The sequence below is a fragment of the Ctenocephalides felis genome, unplaced genomic scaffold, assembly GCF_003426905.1.
Source record: "Ctenocephalides felis isolate EL2017-DRISC unplaced genomic scaffold, ASM342690v1 CF-g0.4_SCAFFOLD_01492, whole genome shotgun sequence".
In the NCBI taxonomy this organism is placed as follows: Eukaryota; Metazoa; Arthropoda; class Insecta; order Siphonaptera; family Pulicidae; genus Ctenocephalides; species Ctenocephalides felis.
Genome location: NW_020537646.1, coordinates 26,760,926 through 26,776,746, shown reverse-complemented (window position 1 = coordinate 26,776,746; position 15,821 = coordinate 26,760,926). Strand labels below are relative to the sequence as shown.

Below are 15,821 nucleotides of genomic sequence, written 5' to 3'. Positions count from 1 at the left end.
GCATTCTACTCCTACGGACAGCCGTGATTGATCATCACTGATAGCACACCGCCACACCGCCACACCGCCCGACAATGCCGTCGCCGCCCGCCATCCGCAACATATCACCTACGACTTACGAATATTTTCCAACGATTTTCATATTGTCACATCGAGGAAAAAACTTGCAATAGATTTGTTTAAAAATCTTAAGGGAAAAAATCCAATAATTTTTAATAAGATTTAAAGATAATTTTTCAAGGTCAATGAATCAATCAATTATTCACTGAGAAAAATAAGGTATCTTATGTATTATAGTATTCACGCTTAATAAGCAATAATATATAAAATATTTTATACTTTGACCAAGAAATATGGCCTTTGCTCTGCCAATCTTGTAGTTCAGACGGTCTAACATTCATTGTCTTTTCTAAATCACGCGCATTATTGGGGTTTATTATTTTTAAACAACTATACACTGATACCCGCATTACATACTTAATTTCTTCCGAAAGAAAGTTTTTTGGGCAAAAGTTCGCTATGCGAAACGCGTTTTTCTATACATATATATAAAAATTAAATTAATTTGTTCAGTAGTTTGAAATGTGGTCATAGCATAGCAAATAAGATATATTTCACATATAATTAAGACATATATTATTTCTATAATACTGTAAACTACTAGTAAATATGTAATGCAATGTAATGTAGTTAATATGTAAATGTAAACTAATAGCAATATGTAATGTAAATATGTAAATACTATAAATATTACTGATTTACAAAATAAGTTATGCGGGGTATCACAGTACATCTATATTGTAATTCTAGATAATATGTTACAAATTGGCTTAAAGATTTAAACGCGTACTTGCAACCTAGCTTTTTTGCTACAAAGCTAGCTTATAATTACGAACGACCATGGCCTAAAAAGTTATTTCATCAAGCTTTATTTATTTAGAAACGGATTTAAATAGGCAATAGCACTATATTGCTATAAAACATACATCCAAAAAAATATTCATTATTGTTAGATGAACTATAATTGTAATTTTATTAGATGCAGAAACCAGAACAACTCTCATACATTTGTAGAATTTACTATATAAAAGATGCTTAAAATAGTTGACTTATGTACCAAATATGTACCATGTTGGGTAGTTGTGGCACAAAAATATTGCTTTCGAAGCTGATAATCTTGTAGATCAAGCGGTTTGTTATTAATATTTATCATTTCTAAACAACTACACATCAAGAATGTAGGTTACATCTCAGGTTGATATGCTAAAAATAAGCTTAAAGGTACAAATTTGTTACTTGCTACATATAGCCAGCTTAAAATTACGAATCTTTGTAAACAGCTACCTCTGCATGAAAAATATAAATTTTAGTCGTATTTATTTAAAATCAAGTTCAAAGGCGCTTATATTGTTCCAAAAAACTGTCCAAAAGTTAAGCTTTGGAGTAGCATAGCCAATGTCTTTATCGATCATAATGCGATATTTTACATCAAGTAATTTTAGTGACTATTAATAATTTTAAAGCGGAAGGCAATTCATAGATTCACTTTACATCTGTAACGTTTTTTAAAATATGTGCACTAAACATAGATGAGTTCTTTCCGATTTCGTTAGAGGACTGTTTTGATACTGCTTTAGAGAGAATTAGAGGACTGTTTTGATACTGCTTCGGGCAGGCTGATGTCAGTATTAAAATTACTTTTCACCAGGAAATATAAATGTGAAAACGTAGTGTTTTTCATATAAAGTGGTACCTAAAACTATCAAAATGCTATTTGGTTGCTATTATAAAAAGTCAAATCTAAAAATCGCACAAACGTCAATAAAAGAATCTTATCATAAGTGCATCTTTGTGATGTGGCACTGTAACCTATAAGTGAAGTTACATTTTGTGTGTAAAAAACAGACTACACAGCAATTACGTATCAGTTTGGCAGTTTTTAGTATCATCATATATGCAAAACGATACGTAACATAGCCTTGCCAGTACATTAGTCTCTTTTACAGCAGAATCTGACTCATAGTTGAATAGTTTTTGGTGGCAGCGTTGCCAGAAATAGTTTTGGAAACATATTTGCAAGTTTTTTATCAATTAAATTTTAGATTTTTGACTTGTATATATAGGCGTGTGCCGTGATTTTCTCACTAATTTGTACCTATATATCAAGTATAAATATTCTATATTCTGTTTGCGCTACTGGCAAACGCGAGTAACCTGACAACGGCGTGCAAGTTATAAATCATTTGTCAGAGAGGCGGAGGCAGTATAACTGCCACACACCATGGGCTTTTACTCGTATTATAACAGATCTGTATGTGCTGATATGTAGGAATCGCAGTATGCGTATTTGCAGATCCTTCACTTAACTTCGCTGACGTGCAGTTGAAATCAGAGGCGCATACTAGCATGTTCTCTTCGGAAATTATTCATCTTGATTTAAGCATTAATGATCAATATGATAACATAAAGTATATACTAGTAATATAATATTACACATATTTACGAATTCAATGACAACATCAACTGCTGATTCTATTGATCAGCAATATGATCATCATATGGATGGCGTTTTCATTGGTGACACTATAAATATATTTTTTTAAGTCTATTTTAACCTATCTAAAATTTAGATTCTACATATTATAAAATTGTTTTTAATTGACGAGCTATTGAGCAATTAATACCATGAGGGGCATACTCATCAAAGCCATCTGCTGATGATTATAAAAATTTACTTCACGAAGGTAAAACTTTATCCAACATGCAAATTTTTAAATTTATACAATACGCAATTAATTTATGATAACTTAAAATACACAAAAAACTAGTTGTTAGTGGTATTTTCCTTTACTCGACTTCCCGAAATATATAAATAATCCACTTATTCAATGGGAGTTGAGTTTAGCAACTTTAAAAATTATGACAGTAAAATTTTGAAATTTGGAAATATTTTAGGATGTTTGATTCAAACATAGGCGATATCACTATGCAAAGTTTAATTATCATCATAAAAAATCAACAATTAATTACTTAGAGTTGGCATGACTTCAAACTGATGTTTGCAAAATGTTTAACCGAAAAGTTATTTTGCACTTTTCGGCTAATTCTGAAGAAACGGTTAGTCCGATCGTCTCGCAAAACTAATCAACGCAAATCCTTCTCGAGGTCAATAAGTTGGCTTATAGATTTTTTAAATCGGTACAGCCATTTTTGAGAACGTTAACGATGAACTGCCAAATTTTGGCTGACATTCACAAACGCACACACTTTTTCCACTTTGGTGTCAATTGATTCAGAATAACTTCAAATATCAAAAAGTCACAAAATTAGCAAATTGGATATAGTGAAAGTAAAGGAAGTAAATAATCCTAAAGAGTTCAACTAATTACAGATATTTTCATTACATATTGAGAAACATATAAACTAGTAAATATACTTAATCTGTTATACATAACCTCTGTCAGTGCTTACTAAATTTTTGTTAATAATTTCTTCAGAAATTAAATCTTTACAATACTAATAATGCTACTAAACTAATTACATTTTTTTTCAATCAATTAATGAATACTATGTCATTATATTCATTAACGCCTGTATCTCATATTTATGAAAAAAATGTTAATTGTGTTAATATATTTAAGACTTATAAAAACGTGTATAATTACATAAAATGCACAATTATTAAATAAATGAAAATAATTTAATCTATTTTAGATATATTTCATATCTAATTAAACTCATATTAGCAATGAACTTAACAACAATAATTATAACGTTAACATATTTTTTATTCGTCTGTTTTTAATTATAAATAACTTATTATTTACCAACCTATTTATCTAATAGATTTAGTAGATAATTTTAATATCATTGTTGTTTCTGCAAGATAACCACCCAACTAATATAGATATTTCTTGTTACACAGTTTAAATTTTTAATATGTACAAGTCATATTTGAAACTGTTATTGTTTACGTCAAATACTTAATTGTAAACTATAGTATAAAAAATTATATTACACTTGAACTGCCTCAGGATCAGTACATAATATACTATTACCATGCTATGAATTCTATTACAATTCACATATTTCCTCATAGTTCACTTTGCTAACGCCTCTGCGTATTTGCTTATTTATTTTTTAACCAGCTTCTTTTTTCGTCGTTGTTTCCACGTCGGCAATGTTCAGTGATTTTTTGATTGTTTTGGTTTTCGCGGCTTCCATTTGATACGAAGTTTTGCGTTTGCTGTGGTGGCCATTTTGGCTGTCAGCACTGCCACCTGTGAGCGACATTAAATGATGATGCTGGTAGCTCAGCATGGCGGCATGCAACATCAAAGAAAGTAAGGTTAGTTAGGTTATAAAGGTCATCTGTAGTTGAGCAGAAATATTGTGATTATTGAGTAGACTAGATATTTGAGTAGACTAGAATGTACGTGTATACTAAATAACAAATGGCTAAGGTACGTTGTAAATTGCTTGTTAAAACCATTCAGGAAAAGGTTATTATAATGGCATCGATATGTCGCCATTATATTGTAAATAGATTCACGTCGTTTTAGTATTCTATAGTCTTATTTGTAATCACTGTAGTTGAATTATGAAATTATTAAACAATGATTTTATAATTTTTGATTACGTGAACTAGCTCTCAATTGGCATAATTCGTTAGCTTATAGATTTTTTTAGTGGATGGTAGAACAAATTTGACACTATTCTACAAATGTGAGAGTTCAAATCTAAGACTCTCAGTACGATTGCTGATGCTCCATTCTTTGTTAATAAGAAATCTTACACGATGATTTCTACATCTCTTCAGTGGTATATTTCATCACCCTAAACTAAAAAATGGCTTATTAGTTTGATATAGTTGAACCTATAAGAGGGTATATGATATATTTGATATATTGAACCTATAAGGAACATCCTATAGATAAAAAAATATCACCAAAGTCTTAACATTTTGTTTCTTCTTTTGCATTTTAATTATTTAAGTTTAATATAGCTCAACAACTTTTAGTATAATAACCATCATTGTGTAAATTTGAATCAAAAAATAAACCTTACCTAAATTAGTAATCACTAATATAAAATTTACAATTTTTAGCCCAAATATTTATGTGCGGGTAGGTATACATGTGAAAGTACATGTACACATGTGTAGTGTTTAATTCACAGTGTATTTAATCATAACAGCATATGATACTCCTTTTTCTGATTGCTTTTAATTAATTTTAATAATCATTGCACAAATACTCGATCTGAATATTGTCTATGGCCTTGTTTCATGAAAGAGTTTTTACTTCAAAAATTTTTATTTTTTGTGAAAAGTTTATAAAATGAGATTGTCTTTGATTTTTAAGCTCTTTTAAATAAAAGTCCAGATGCTCGTCCAGAGATCTTTAGCGCCCGCATGCAGTTTTTTTTTTTGTACCTTCTACTAAAAACAAATTTAACCATTGAATTTCTTAGATAAATAAGACATTTTCAAGACACTGACTCCCCATTTTCCTTTTTTTCTATTATAATTTATATCTATTTTTTACTTAGCTCCGTTTCAACTAAATCAAACCGCAATTCCCGATCCCTATTCAGCTGGGCTATCTAAATTTGAAAAAATATTACCATTTTCTTAGTTTCATCATCAACTAAATTTGAATGTTACTGTCGCGTTTAATATTGTAGTTCTAATTTTGCTTTATGAATTATTGAAAGAGACCCTGCTTGTTTATTTTAACTTTTTGCAAGTTTGCTTTTACGAGATTGGAAACTAGATAATTTCGTCTTCGATTCTACATTAACATCTAATAGACTATGCAATAAGCTGAACAATACTTTACTAAGTTGCAAAGTTATTAACCGGTTAATTGGATCTATCGATATCACATTGCAAACAAAATGTATGTTTTATGTCTCCTCATCCATATCCGTAGATATGTTAAATTGTTCATTATAATTTATAAAGTATTAATAATTTAGATTATTAATATAAAATTTAATTATTTACTATGCAGTATTCCAGATTATATATTTAAAAAAATATAAATTTAATATCTGAATTTTGTGTTAGCGTCATCCTGCTACATATACTTATTGACTCAGTTACTTTAGTTTTTAATAAATTAATAATATATAATATTAACGATTTAGTGGCACTTCTGTAAACAGGATACACAGCAACTCCATATACGATACTTCTATACAAATGAATAATAAATTATTAATATTTACATTATATATTATTTTCCTACCTTCTTTCATTACAAATAATTTTAAAACGTTTCAACTCTAAATCGAATAATTCATTCACTTGTGTGGTTAATAAACGATCACAAAGTTCAACCATCGCGATACGCCGACCGCCCGGCGGTCGAAAGTTGACGCCACTCGCGCCTGGAATTCTGCGCGGCGCTGATTAAAATGTCACGAGGTAAAACCGCACCGCATAAATTACAGCGGTTAATTGGTGCGCAATTACCGCATATGAAAATAAATGATTAACATATTTGCCTAACGACTGCGGAGATATCTGTTGATTAACTGTGGCGTTTGTTTAATGTCGGTTACATACAACTAGCGGTTCAGCTCTCGACTTTTGCGTTCAAACTTGACTCGGCGAACGATTGAAATTTGCATACAATGCACGGCTTTCTGTCAACGCTTGTAATAATAGCAATCAGGAAATTATGATATTTACGCGACCATTGTTATCAAACCTGTCCGATGTTTGTCTTTCATAACGCTAGAATGTTATTATTAAATGGGAGAACCAGACATGGAATACCAAGCCCACAAGCCCTTTCAATTTTTTTGTCAACTTGTGGAGCTAAGATTGCGTGACATTTTATGGTATATACACTTAAAATCCTGAATATCGTTTATATGATGGTTTATATACATATTCATAAATATAGGCTTCCTCGCACGTTGCTAGATTGGATCTGAATCAGAGGTCCCGGGTTCGATCCCGCATCGAGCAGCCTGTTGTCAAGCAGTAGCGACAACGGTTTTCACTTGGAAATATAAATAAAAATGATTCTAAGCGAAAATAGCCCTGATCCAGCATTGCTGCAATATTAAATATTCGTCCTATTATAGAAATTGTAATAATAATAATAATTTATCACACAGAAATAGCATTACTTTTTGGGTTGCCATCTGTAGAACCAACTAGTATTAAATATGGTTTTAAGTCAAATTCAAAATTAGGGCAATAACTTATGGGTCCTGCTCTAAAGTCTAGATTGCATAATATTAGTGTTATTATTAAATGGAAAAACCAGGCATGGAATACCAAGCCCTTTTAATTTTGCGTCACATTTTATGGTATATACTCGTTAAGTCCTGGATATCGTTTATATTATGGTTAAAACTATTTATATACATATTCATTATTGTGGGCTCCCTCGTATGAAGATCTGACTTGACCTGAATTCAGAAGTCCCGGGTTCGATCCCGCTTGGAGACTGTTGTCAAGCAGTAGTGACAGTAGTTTTCACTTAAAATATATGTGCTGTAATGTTTCCAAGTAAAAGCAACCCTGCATCATTAAATATTCGTCTCATTTCAAAAAAAGTAATAATAATTTATCACACAGAGAACCAGACATCGAATACCAAGCCCTTAATTCTTATATCAACTTTTGCAGCTAAGATTGGGTGACATTTTATGGCACCCGTCAAGTAGTAGTGACAACGGTTTACTTGGAAATACTGATAGCAATTTTTTTTGAACGAAACGAAAATAGCTCTGATCCGGTATTTCTGCATGAATAAATATCTGCCCTATTACAGAAATTGTAATAATAATTCATCACACAGAGATAGAACAATTAGGTTGTCATTTGTAAAACTAGTATTAAGTCCAATTAGCACAACTGCTTATAAGATTCTTAAGTTCGGATTGCTATTCAAAACAACAATATTAAAAATATTCATATATTTGATGCTCAAATACTTTGCGAAGAAATTCTTCTATTTAATTATTCGCAACGTCAATTACAACTTGCTTTTTATTTCCCACAAATTGATGTTTGAAAAAACAATATTTTGAATATTTTTATTATTGTACATTTAAATATATCACTAAGATGTTTGATTACAAATAATCGTATACAAATAAGTAACGAGTTAATTAGCAATTAAAAATAATTTACGAGTTTTATTATTTACTTTCAAAAACAAGATCAAATTGTAAAACTCGTTCCTGTTACAGTTCGCATTATATGAGATATGATACATTATTATTTTACATTTCCAAAATTAGTTTCTACTTCTATAAATAAATACAATTAAAATGGAAAATATATATATGTAACAGCAAAGAAACACTATTAGCAGTTTTCCAAAATCTAGATTAATATCGCATTTATTCGGTGAATATATAAATGTAAGAAAAAATATGCACTAATTAGCCGACATTGATACTTGAAACATTAGTTCAAGGGGCTCATATTATAAGACTTATCTTATTATATTTAAAAAAAATTTACCAAAATGAGGAATATTTTGCCTAAAGGCAAGTTGCATAAACTTTCCGACATGTATGAATAATCAATTACAAAGCATTATATTAATTTATGGCAAATTATGGCCTAAAGCAAAATGCCACTTAACCTAGTTAAAATAATAAAATGCATGGGTTTATAATAAAAATGTTATATATATAATTGAAAACTAAATACTGTTAATGTAAATTAAATTGGTAGCTACTATAATAATCAGATATAAAAATATACAGGAAATTTATTATGAATATTTGTAAACTTCTATAACAAAAACACCACCTAAGTGCACTTCAAATGTTTCCATAAAATTTATTATAAAAAGTTAGATATATGTAAAATAGTGGTTACATCCTACTTGGAATTCGATCAAGTTACAAGTTACAAAAATCTGAATAATAGTAAATTTCATGCAATTTGTTCATATAAATTTAGAATATTTTGATATGGCCTCCCCTAAAGCGCAAATATTGGATTCGCCCTCTTTGACATTCCTTCAAATGTGTTGTAAAAGTCTGAATAATTGTTAATTTCATACGATTTTTGTGACCTTTTTGTGACCTTGTGATCAAATCTATGTGACCTCCCCTTATCATAAATAATAGATTCGTCCACCTAGTGTCAAATCGTCCAATCAGATTCGTGCTAATATATCTGCACGTACAGGTGCACGACGAAAACGTACTCCGGTACGTCTCTTGCGCAACCTTCAGAATCGACTTACAATTACTTAAAATTAGTATATTAAATACAACTGGTGATAAATTCAATATTGTAGTAAAAATATTGCAAATTATCAACCTAATATGGACATTATGGATAGAGGTATTTTTAAATGTAACTAGGTATTTATGAATGGATTCATTTATCACATACCAATGGGCATGCGGTAAAAAATTTCGTATTACCTTTGCAAATTATCCGGAAATGTCTGATTTTCGACACGGGTCGATTTATATATTTATGTATATACAAATAATATATTTCATAAAATGTTTTTTGTTTTAATTTATATATTTATATTCTGCAGAAATTCAATTCAGAGAACAGAGGTCCATAAAGACATTTCAAAAACTGAGTAAACAAATCACTAAAACAACAAGACAACTAAATATCATGAAAAATACACATAATCAAAGGATGTAGATGTTACTACACAAAACTAAGGAATTGAAACCATTCCAAGTACAAGGAAAATATAGTAGTGATAGTGAAATAAGTGTAATTGAACATTTTCGGTAGTTTTGCGGACAAAAAAGTGTTGTTTGTGTTAAGTGTTTTTTTTTATTTTTGGGCGATTTTTTTAATCAGAATTTTATCGTTTTTTCAGTGTTTATATAGTTTCAGTGTTTTATAATGGCCTTTATAGTATTTTAGTGCAGTGGTAGTGTCTTGTTACCGGTTTTCCGTTCTTGGTTCCTGGTTCCTGTTCAGCTCTCTTCTGGAAATCACGAGGTAAGGCATTGATTTTTTATGACAAACCATTATTTCATAAAATATTAGAAAATTCTCATTGTTTTCTTTATTCTTCAGACAACAAATTGGTAATCGGGATGTTCCAGAAGAATCGGTGATTTTAAACAAAGGTCAGTGCATTTTTACTCTTAGGCATGATTGCTAAGGGTACGGTCACACGTCTCGTTGTGGATTCACAAAAATAATTTATCAATATTTTTCGAGTTCTGTTGACTTTCTTTGCTTCCTGTCATTTTTTAATCGAAAAGTTTCACATGTTTACAAATTTCCTAATCTGGTATTTTTTACTAATCGGGAAGTTACATCAATTTGCAAATAGACATAATTTCATACACATACACCATTTACTAAAGTTTTTGTGAAATCGCTTCGATGACGTTAATTTATGTTTTTATTTCTTTCTAAATTGCTTTTGCAAAGTTATCAATAAATTGTATTAATATAGAGTGTAAATTGATAACGTCCAATAGATAAGTTAAACCGCAAATTAGGTTATAGTTAGAAAATGTTAAACAACTTAATAATTAACTATTTATATAATATATATATATATATATATATATATAATAATTTATATAATTTGTGACCGTATCCTTCACTAATATACAAATTTATTTCAGCCTGATAAAACAAGTTTTTAAAATAGAAGTGAGTCTAGTAGGTAATAAAATTCGCGTAAATTAATTGAGTATTAAAACTAAAGTGCTAAAAGTAAAGTAATAAATCAATTTTACATAATTTCGCGTAAAACAAAGTGTGTGAGTGTGTGTGAAAAACTTGACTCTTTGCAATTTTGCGAAGAAATGCTGACATTCATGCAGCCTGAGGTAAGAACAAGTAGATGTATCAGATTATTTAATTTTTTCATTTCAATAAAAGTCGAAAATGTATAGGATAATTGTGTGAACCTCATTAGTGAACTTCAAAAATTATAAATGTTGGTACAAAAATCTTGTATTTATTATTGAATCTGCCTTTTCGAAAAACTAATCAGCACGCCTCCTGATACATTCAAATCGATTATTGAAATCGATTAATCTGTCTTCTCAAAAAGATTGACGAAAAACTGTGTACGTTCATACGTACGTACTACACACTTACATACACAAATATGCATTCATTTTTTCTAAGGCATTCCAAAATTTTCGGAAGACACAAACATATGCAAAAAAATAATTTGCAAAATAATGCAAAAAATTAGAAATGTTGGTACGAGAATCTTGTATTTATTATTGAATCTGCCTTTTCCAAAAATTAATTAGCACTCCTCCCTATGAATTCAAATCGATTTTTTTGAATTATTGAAATCAATTAATTTGTCCTCCCAAAAAAAGATTGACGAGAAACTGTATCCATCCATACGTACATACTACACACTTCCATACAGTGCCGGCTTTAGGGTAGGGCGAGGTGGGCGACCGCCCCGGGCGCCGGCAAAAAGGGGCGCTGCAGGCGCCCCTCGGCTGATGCTCATAGTTCGAGGTCTGCTTAGTCGTCTCGTAAATTCCCTCAATTAAGCGTTTTTTTGTCTGTTGTCAAAACACATTGTCCTTTTAACGTTTTGGTAAAAAAAAGCGTTATTGTAGCGAAGCGTAACAAACTCAGCTCATTCGCATGGGATAGCGAACTTGGCCACTTGGCCAGTCACTCGAAATGGCAAAATCATTAATCACATAATTACTAGTGGCCCAGTGCAAACTCGCATTGATTATCCGTAGAATGATGCAGGCCGACATTTCTCTAATTCTCAGTTCACAAAAATTCTTACAAACAATGAAACAATTCAGCGCCGTTGGTTAATTTACTCTGTTTCTAAGGATCGAGTTTATTGTTTTTGTTGTAGACTATTTGATAGTAGCTCAACGTCGAACTTAGTATCTCAAGGGTATAACAACTGGAAATACTTGTCTGAAATATTAAAAAATCATGAAAATAGCACTTTTCATAAGAAGTTTTACTTTTTCATGGATCGAAGCTGAACTACGATTAAAAATAGAAAAAACGATGGAATAATGTTTTGTCTAGATTGGTGCATATCACACTTTATTTAGCCGAAAACAATATGGCGTTCAGAGGCACTTCTGACAAACTATATACGCCAAATAACGGAAAGTTCTTAGGCTTTGTACAAATACTAGCCAAATTTCATCTAGTCATGCAGGAGCACTTGCGATTAGCTATGAAGGGTGATATTTCAGACCACTCAGCTTCTGTTCATCGATGGAAAATTCTAACCGATCACTTGGGACTATATACTATAAAAAAGCACAGTGACACTCGTTGGGAAGCAAGAATAAGTAGTGTTACAGTAGTCCGTTATCAAATTAGTACTATCCATGATGCTTTGATTACTTTGGCTCTTGAAACTCAGAAAACTGAAGTTCAAATGTCTCATGAAGCTACTATTCTAGCCGAACAACTAAAAGATTTCAGCTTCATAGTTTCATTGGTTGTTTGGTATGACATACTTCATCAAATAAATGTTGTAAGTAAATCTCCACAGTCAACAGATATGGATCTTGGTAAATGTACACAAATGTTGAAAAAATGCGGCAATTTTTTGGAAGACTACAGAAATACGGGCTTTAAAAGCGCTATTTTAACTGCGAAGGAGTTGGCTGAAGAACTAGAAATTGAGCGTCAAGCTGGTGAAATTGCACGCGATGACCCTATAACTTCTCCAGAAAAAAATTTTGAGGTTGAATTTTTCAACTGTCTTTTGGACAACATTAATTTCAATCAATGAAAGGTTCGAACAGTTAAATGAGTACTCGGAATATTGGTCTTTTTTGTACAATATTAAACAGATTCCAGAAAAACGCGACCTTCTCAAGCTCTGTAGTGATCTCCAATTAAAATTAACTGTAGACTCTAAATCAGACATAGATGGTTGTATGTGATGTGATGAACTTATAAGTCTGGCATCCCACCTGATAAAAATGTGGTTACTCCCATTTTTGTTATAAATTTTATCAACGATTTCAACTTATAAGAACTGTATCCAAATGTATGGATATCATTGCGAATTTTATTAACTATACCTGTAACGGTTGCTAGTGGGGAGCTTTTCAAAGCTGAAGCTAATAAAAACCTATCTTCGATCAGCGATTTCGCAATCTAGATTGACAAACTTAGCAACTGTGTCAATTGAGAACAAAATTGCTGAAAACATCGACTTCGACAACCTTATAAAAGAGTTTGCTGATAGAAAGGCCAGAAAAGTAAAATTCTATTAGTGGTTCTATTAATGGTTATCTTTTATAATATTTTTTTTTAATAAACGGTTATTTCATTAGATGTTTTTCTTTTTTCCAAATAGGTTTGAATTGCAGGTGAAGGGCGCCGTAGAAATCTCGCCCAGGGCGCTGGTAGTGTTAAAGCCGGCCCTGCTTCCATACACAAATATGCATTCATTTTTTCTAGGGTATGCCAAAATGTTCGGAAGACACAAAGATATGCAAAAAAAACCCAGTTTTTATATCAATTGCTATAACTTATCCTACAATAAGTTAATTATACCATTAACTCCCTAGGGCATTAAGCCACATTCTTTTTTTACACATTTTTATTTTTATTTCAATTTCAATAGTGGTTAGAGCTATGAACTTTAAATCAGAGATTCCAGGTTAGGTACTCGCCTCGGACAGCCTAATGTCACGCAGTAGTGACATCAGTATTTACTTGAGTAAATGTTGAGAGCAGTATGTTTTCAGGTGTAAATAGCCATTGCTGGCTCTGGTGAAATTGTTATAATGAATTAATCACATAACGATGGGACACCCATTTGGGTTGCCATCTATAAAAGCCACGTCGTATATTTTGATTGCCGTTAAAAATGCATATATATATATATATATATATATATATTATATATATAATATATATATGTGTGTGTGTATATTCATAAAAATATTTAAAAACAAATTGCACTATTTTATATAGGCCTGATTTCATTTGGAAGCATGTTGTGAATCTATCTTTTCAAGTGTATAATGTAAGGTTGCCCGTTGCACAATAAATACGATGAATATAAGATCATTACATTTACATTTACCTCGAACATTAAAATGATATTTACACATCATACCACCTGTAGTCGTTTTATTTCAAATAGTGACATTAAAATATATTAACTGTTGTTGCTCAGCGATTAATATCTCAAGATGTATAAACGTTACTGTAGAATAAACGATTCTGGTAATTTGCGAGTTATTATTTCTGTGTAAACGCCATGAGCAAAATATATTATAGCGTAATTAAAATGTCGTTTTCTGCATCTGCACTGGCGGCGATGACGTGGTTGCAGAAAGTCGGTTTCAGGGTTTGATTGAAGCCATGTTTAAGATGATCATATCAATAAAACTAGCTGTAAGTGGAATTCTGTCTTAAGGCAATTAAGGCATCGTGTTCAAATCGTGGCAAATTGCTGGAACTTCCCGTACCAAAAATATTATTTTTTTAAAAACATTTTTGAAAAAAATTTACTTCGGAAAAATAAGATTTTTGACAAACAATTAGACAAAAAATTACTTTTCTTTGAAAAAAATTTTTTTTTTAAATTTTTTTTTAAAATTTTTTTTTTGAAAAAAAAATGTTTTCTTTATTTTGACATATTTTGAAAAATCTAAACTTTTTTTAAAAGCAATCGTACTGCTTTAACTGCATAAAGACGAAATATCAAACCGCGTAAGCGCCGCGTCGACGTCTAACGCGTAAACATTGGTACGGAACCCATAGGAATGTAAACCAAAATTATACTTATTGTTAAAATCTCTATAAAATATCTGATAATTCAATGTGCATATGTCTAATAATCATTTTTGACCGCCAAATGGCTTTTTTTTTTACTTTTTTTATTAGATCTCCGAAACCGCTAGTCCTGCCTTTATGAAAATTTGATCGGTTCTTCACCTTGTCAACACAAGTAAAATGTATTTAAAATTATTAAAATCGGACGCTCCGTTCTCTTAAAAACTAAGTTACCGTTTTTGGCACTTTTTGCCCCGTATCTTTGGAACATCTAGACCTGACTTCGCCAAAAACTAATCTGCACGTCTCCTTATCAACAGCATTCGAATGCTCTTTGAATAAATGAAATCGGTTAACCGTGTTCCCGAAATCGTCGACGAAAATTTGTATCCGCATACACAGACACATACATCCATTTTTTCTAAAGTATGCAAAAATGTTCAGAAACCTCTGAAACGTAAAGATACATAAAAAAAATATTTTTGATTTTTTTGCTATTATTATAACTTGCCCTACGGAAGTTAAAAACTTATTGATACTTATTGATTATTATATATATATATATATATATATATATATATATATATATATATATATATATGTTTCTTTACCGAACAATTAATACAATAAATGAAAAACATTTTATTTGAGATGTTTAATTACTATTAAATACGTTTCATCACTAGGTCTTTCTGTCAAAACATTTTGTAGATTAACAATGATGTTAACAATATTAATAATAATGATTACAGAATATTTAAAAAAAAAACAAATTTAATGGAATGGATTTACCTACCTAGAAATGTCACCCATGATGATTGGTATGACTTTGTGATTGATTCTGTGTTTCTATCATTTTTACATCTTGAATTTCTTATCTTGGTTGCTATGCATGTTCATTCATTTTTTAGTTTTTTTATTGCTACTGTATGTATTTATTATTTTGTACATTCCTAGTTGAATTATGACTCATACCTAGTGTCGAAAAGTATTTCCTAATTTTTTCATTCGATACTTATGTTTCAACGTCAAAAAATATTAAGTTCATATAACATAGTTTTAACCATGTCTTTGCCTCGATACGTTATTAACT

At 30.6% G+C, this 15,821-nt stretch overlaps 1 pseudogene; it reads left to right on the top strand.

The window, feature by feature from the left end:
* Window positions 1-12,041: 12,041 nt before the first annotated feature.
* Window positions 12,042-13,215, top strand: LOC113369867 (annotated as a pseudogene).
* Window positions 13,216-15,821: the final 2,606 nt, after the last annotated feature.